The sequence below is a fragment of the Hipposideros armiger genome, unplaced genomic scaffold, assembly GCF_001890085.2.
Source record: "Hipposideros armiger isolate ML-2016 unplaced genomic scaffold, ASM189008v1 scaffold_441, whole genome shotgun sequence".
Classification (NCBI taxonomy): domain Eukaryota; kingdom Metazoa; phylum Chordata; class Mammalia; order Chiroptera; family Hipposideridae; genus Hipposideros; species Hipposideros armiger.
In genome coordinates, this window is record NW_017731791.1 from 1,530,911 (window position 1) to 1,537,396 (window position 6,486).

The 6,486-nt window shown below is 39.7% G+C and overlaps 1 long non-coding RNA gene across 1 annotated transcript in view; it reads right to left on the reverse strand.

The window, feature by feature from the left end:
- The window catches only part of LOC109394853 (uncharacterized), an 82,568-nt gene that overhangs the window by 49,866 nt on the left and 26,216 nt on the right, over positions 1-6,486 (reverse strand). The gene's annotated exons all lie outside the window — the stretch shown is intronic.

The window sequence follows — 6,486 nt, forward strand, 5'->3', positions numbered from 1 at the left end:
ATATAATTTGTAATTATAATGTTTAATTTTAATAATTATTAATTTTATAATATAAATTAATTTTAATGTAATTTTAATATATTAAATTATATATATAATTTAATATATTAAATAGAATTTAAACAGAATTTAAATTTATTTTAAATTATATATATAATTTCATATAAATTAATTTTCATAATAATTATTATTATTTCACTTAGCATAATGTTCTCAAGGTCCATCCATGTTGTCACAAATGGCAGGACTTGCTTCTTTTTTATAGCGGAATGTTATTCTATTGCATATATATACATATATTTATATAAAATCAAATCTTTTTTTAATCTTGTTTGTTTTCCTTTTTTTTTCTTCTTTTCTTTGTTTATAAAAATCTTTTTTTATCCAGCCATTTATTGACTGACATTTAGATTGTTTCCGTACCTTTACTGTTCTGAATAATGCTGCAATGAGCATGGGGGTGCAGATACCACCTCAAGATACTGATTTCATTCTTTTTGGAAATATAGCAAGAAATGAGATTGCTGGATAATATGGTAGCTCTATTTTTAGTTTTTTGAGGATCCTCCATAGTACTTTCCATAGTAGCTGAACCAGTTGACATTCCCAGCAACAGGGCACATGGGGTCCCTTTTCCCCACATCCTGGCTTAGCAGTATTCTTGATAGCATGGGGATTCTTAGCATAATATTTAAATTGTGTGTCTCCATTAAACTGATAGTCTCTTTATAAGTAATAAAAGCATATTTTCAATGAGAGATGAATAACAACCTTATAACCTCATAGGTCTAAGAAACACTGTTTTTCCTTTAAAAGGGTCTGTCCATTACTAAAATTTGAGAACATTGGTAAAATGCCTGCCTGAGCATTTGTTTTTATAAATGTGTTGGCTCCAAGCTGCTCTGCATCAAAGATTAATGTTAAAATCAACAGAAGTGAACTTGAAATCCTGCCTTTCAGCCAAATGAAGGCCTACTGGCTTCAGGAGCTGCAAGACGAAAGCTTTAATGTGGTTCAGGTGGTTCAGGCGGTGGGAGAATGGAACTGTCACCAGGCTCATGGTAGAAGGGTGACACTGATCTCCAAGCTTTTACACCTTTAGTGTTCAGCACCACATTCATATGGTAAACAGTAAAGCAATGACAGCGCTCATATATTATCAAACATATACTTAATTTTCAGCTTATGCAAATTTAGCAACATGTAACAACAATAATTTACATCCATAATAGAGATCTGAGAGTCCACTCTCTCCACCCCACCACCATTAAAAGGGTTACTACATGCCTTAAGCTTAAAAAAAAACTTGTGTCAATATTGTGGCCTCAAATTTGGGGCATACCGCCTGGATTCTCCCAGGCTCTGGCTCTTACTGATGTAAAGTAAGTTACTCAACCCCTCTAAACCTGTCTCTTCACTTGTATCATGGAAATAATAACAAATGACCTCACAGCTCATCAGGAGGATGAAATGCTAGTGCATTTGTTTATATCACATGTGTTTATAAAACACACAGAGCAGGGCCCAGAGGAAAATCTCAACAGGTGTTAATTTTTTGTTTGTTTGTTTGTTTGTTTGTTTGTTTAAGCTGAGCCATCCTGCCACCTGTTGGCAGCTCAGTGGCAGCTCAGCTTGGGCCGGGATTCGAACTGCTGTTGCTCAGAGCCTGCACTCTTGAGCGAGCTCTTAACCAACTGAGCCACTCGGCTGGCCCTGGATGTTAGTTTTTTTTATTATTTATTCCTCACAATAAACCTTCAAGTGGAAAGTATTGTGCCCATTTCACAGGTATGGAAACTGAGACCCGGGACTTTCTAGTAACTATTACACGGCAAGGAACTGCAAGAGCTATAATGCAAGGCCAGGTCGGGGGGGGGGACTCTGATGCCCATAATCTTTCCACCATACCACCCTGCAACTCAGGAGGTACCCAAGAATTCTCATTGTCCGGAGGTGAAGGTACACCTGTCTGACCCTCGCCAGCACCACCAGCCAGAGATTCTCCTCCTTTGTTACTAGATTCTGGGCCAGCACTTCTGACTGGTTACCAGAACAAAAAAACGTGCCAGTGTTAATCTTAGCAGGCGCAGCTTCCTGGGACCAGGAAGAAGCGACTGTTTTCTAACAAAATAAAAGCCCTCCTATTCTGCTTCCTCCTCAGCCTCCTTGGGCTACAGGAAGCCATGAACCAAAAGGTGTCAGTGTCTTATCTCCCTTCAATCGGATGGCACATAGAACGGGTTGAGATAAGCAGGCATGATCTCTCAATATATGTTTCCTTTTTCCTGCCAGAGAATTTTCCTAGTTTTCTATTATAAGTAGAGGATTCGTTGTTTCCATTACCAGAGTCAAAATAAATAGTTGTGGATTGTTTTTGTTTTGTTTTTGTTTGTTTCTGGAGAAACCTCTTCTCTACCTTGATTGCCCTCAAAAATCAATAGGGAAAGCAAATGGAGGGAAGAATTGGGTATATAATGAACGTGGGGGTTCACATTTCAGACATCCTACTGTCTCCTCTGCACAATGGGGAAATAAAACTCTCTCGACTATCAAATGTGACAAGTCTGCAGTAACAGTCAATCCTTTTTATCTCTTGTCATTAAATGTGCTCTGCACCAGTATAATATGTAATAATTGTCCGTGAAATGAATGCCTTTAGAGTGACTTACTTTCAGTGAAGGGGAAATGAGAGATTTGCAATGTGGAGTTATTAGTGGTGATGAGGAGGAGGAGGAGGAAGAGGCAGTATTTTTGAAAAACTAAAGGCAGGTTATGAAAAGGCCTTGACTGTATTCAGTGAGCAAGGACCCTACAGCCATTAAAAAAATAATAATAAGCCCTTGCAACATTATCATTTAACTTGGTCCAGTTTCTGTAGGATTCCTAGTAGTGGCATGAGTCACAATATAGATTGGGAGACTCACCCCATAAGAACTCATCTCTGTTTCCACTGACACACGGAGACACTGACGCACGTCAGGGTGCTCAGGCCTGTGCAATGAGCCCTTATTCTGATGGTACCCTACTCTCACCCATAGTGTCAGGTTCAAGTTAAATTCCTGTTCTTATGACATATTCAATCAGATTCATGTGAGCCTGTGCCATGCCAGGTGCTGGGAAAGGCATGTGAAGGCTACAAGTCCCAAGGAACTTACAGTCCATTAAACTGGGCCCTGTCGTAAGTGTAACAGTGGGATTAATTATGATGTTCTGGGGCAGGGGGGGCATTAAGAGGGGCGTTTAACCTAGTTTTAGGGGGCCAAGGGGCGATGCCCCAAAAGAAGTGTCATCTACACTGAGACCCGAAGGTTGAATAGGGGATATCCAGGTGAACAGAGGGTCCCCAGGAAGTGTGTCTCTGGCAAAGAGAACACTGTGTACAAAAGCACCAAGGCCAGCAGGACAGCTTAGTGCCTTTGACGAACAGTAAGTGATTCAGAACGCTTGGAGGGAAAAGCCAGAGGGACGTGGGAAAGTGAGGCCTAAGAACTAAGAAGATGGAAAATAAAATAAATAAATAAATAAATAAGCCTTGGAATTCTAATTAAGGAGCTTGGTCTTTGGTCTAAGGGTGACAGTTTTAAGAATGGGAGTCACATAAGCAAACTAGCAATTTAGAAATACCATTCTTCAAGTAAGAATGGAATGGAGTGGAATGGAATGGAATAAAGTGAAAATGAGGACCTATTATCATTAGGAGACAAGTGCAAAATCTGTGTGAAAAAATAGTCTGAATTAGAGCCCTTCGCACAGTGACTGGTACATAGAAAATGCTCAATAAATGATATATATTATATTAGCAACCATGCTAATAATAATGTGGTGGCAAAAAAGAACAGATTGAGATATATTTAGGATGAGGAGAATGTACGTTGCTCATGACTGGCTATAGGAGATTAGAAAGCATGAGAAATCAGGCACGGCATGGGTGTTCTCACTTGGGCAACTAAATGCTTGGCTATAGACACTATGATGAGGACATGGGGCAAAAACAGGTTTGAGGGTCATAGAAAGAAGTGAATACATTTGGGGACAGTTTCAACATGGGCAGTAATAATTTCTCAGTTGATTTTCCCTGTCCCCTTTTATGTTTTAACTCATCATTGAAACCATCTTAAACCATAAATTCAATGGCTTTTGGTGTATTCATAATGTTGTGCAACCATCACCACTATCTAATTCCAGAACATTTTCATTATCCCAAAAAAAGAAACCCATATCCACTAAACAGTCGCACCCCATTCTTCCTTCCCCCCAGCCCCTGGCAACATTAATCTGCTTTCTGTGTCTATGGATTTGACTTACTCTGGCTATTTCACATAAATAAAACCACATACAATATGTGACCTTTCGTGTCTGGCATACGCGGATGTTCATAGCAGCAATTCTCATGAAAGTAAGAAAATGGAAACAACCCAAATGTCCATCAACTGATGAATGGATAAACAAGTTATAGTATATCCGTACAATGGAATATTATGTAGCCATGAAAGGGAATGAAATACTGACACATGCAACAACATGGATGAACCTTGAAAACATTATGCTGCGTGAAAGAAGTCAGGCACAAAAAATATATATGGTTCCATTTATGTGAAATCTCCAAAATAAGCAAATCTATAGAGGCAGAGAGCAGTTTTGTGGTTGCCAGGGACTGTAGAGAGGAGGGAATGGGGAGTGACAGCTTTGTGGGTACAGGGTTTCGATTTGGAATAATGAAAATGTTTTGGAACTAGATAGTAATAACACAACATTATAAAGGCACTTAATGCCAATGAATTGCATATTTTAAAATGGCAAGTCTATACTCTGGTTTCTCTTCAGATCGTATAAAATGGCAAGTCTATGCTATATGTATTTTACCATACTTTAAAAAAAGAAAAAGAAAGGTGTAATGTACTGATACATTCTCTGTGTTCACTGAAAAGCAGTATTTCCAACTTTGAAGGGAGTGGGGCGCTGCAGCGGTTAACACAAGCTCTGGATTTGAATCACTGCTCCTCCTCTTAACAGATGTGTGACTTTGCGTAAGTTACCTCACCTTTCTAACTCAGTCTTCATCTACAGAATGGCAAGCACAGTAGTACCTGGATAGGGAGTTATGACAAAGATTATGTGAACAAGTACATAAACTGTTGAGCACAGTGCCCACCACATTAAATGTGATTAATAATGTCAGCTTTGGCTAAAATCATCATCATCATCATCATCATCATCATCATCATAGGGCCACAGTGGTTGGTCTCAGGACGGGCATATATAGGATAGGCCAGCAAGATCCTTCCTAGGTATTTTTTAAATGGAGCTAAAGAAAAGAGGTCTTTTCCTCTCCTGGTATGATGCTTTACGACAGGAGCTGCCAGAAGTCATATTGAAAAGGCCAGGAAATAGTTGGCTGGAAGCAAGCCAATATAGCGAGAGAAGCCAGGACAAAGGATGGGTGCAGGTGTAAATGCACCAGAGTCCCTGATTCCGGGAGCCCAGGACTTGGTTACATAATTGAATGGATTTCCCATTTTGGCCTAAACAAGTTCAAATGTTATTTCTGCTCAATATGAATTTGCAACCAAAGAGTAATGTAACTGTTGACTACTGGGCCTGGTAGGACACTGACGTAGAGACATTCGGCGGGCAGCTGGCTGGATATAAGCTTCAAAAATGGAATCTGGGATAGAAATATCGGTTTAGGAGTCACTAGCCTGTAAATTTAATTAACTTCATAAAGAGTAAATAAGATCATCTGGAGAGAAGACTGAAATGACAAGATGGCGCAAAACCTAACTTCAGGGAACAGAAATAGAAACACTGAATGGACAGGCAGAAAGATAAACCAGAAAGGAAGAAGAAAAACCAAGAGAGCGCAGTGTCACAGGAGCCAAAAGAAGACAATACTTTGAAAGGAACTGGTCAAGTTGTTAAATACTGCAGAGAAATCAACAATAAGAACAGGACTGACAACTGTCTTTTGGGTTTGCCAAAGTAAGACTCTACTGGTTTCTTAAGTAAAAGCAGTTTCAGAGTCATATCATCAATGTTCACCGGAGTGAAGAAGACAGATGGCAAAGAAACTGAGGAGGAGAGTGGAAAAAAACGTGGTTTCCTAGTTATTCTGATTCTAACACTAGTTACGCAACTTTGGGCAAGTTGTTTAACTTGACCCGGCCTCAGTCTCCTTACCTATAAAAACACAAAGAGAGGATATAATTGTAAGCTACAGGCACTCCACACCTTCTACAGAGGTCTTGATAAGTATTAGGATGGCTGACAGGCATGGTAAACCCATCCAAGGACCTCTCAGGAATTCCCCTGAGACTTCCTAAAATCATTTTTGCATAAGTCCATCTAGACTTCCTTTAAAAAACAAAATGGCCGGGCCGGCCAAGTGCTGCCTTGGTTAAGAACTGGCTTGGGACGCCAGAGGGCCCCAGTTCGGATCCCACATATGAGGGCCAGTGACACTGCCCTCTACAGCTAAGATGCTGAACA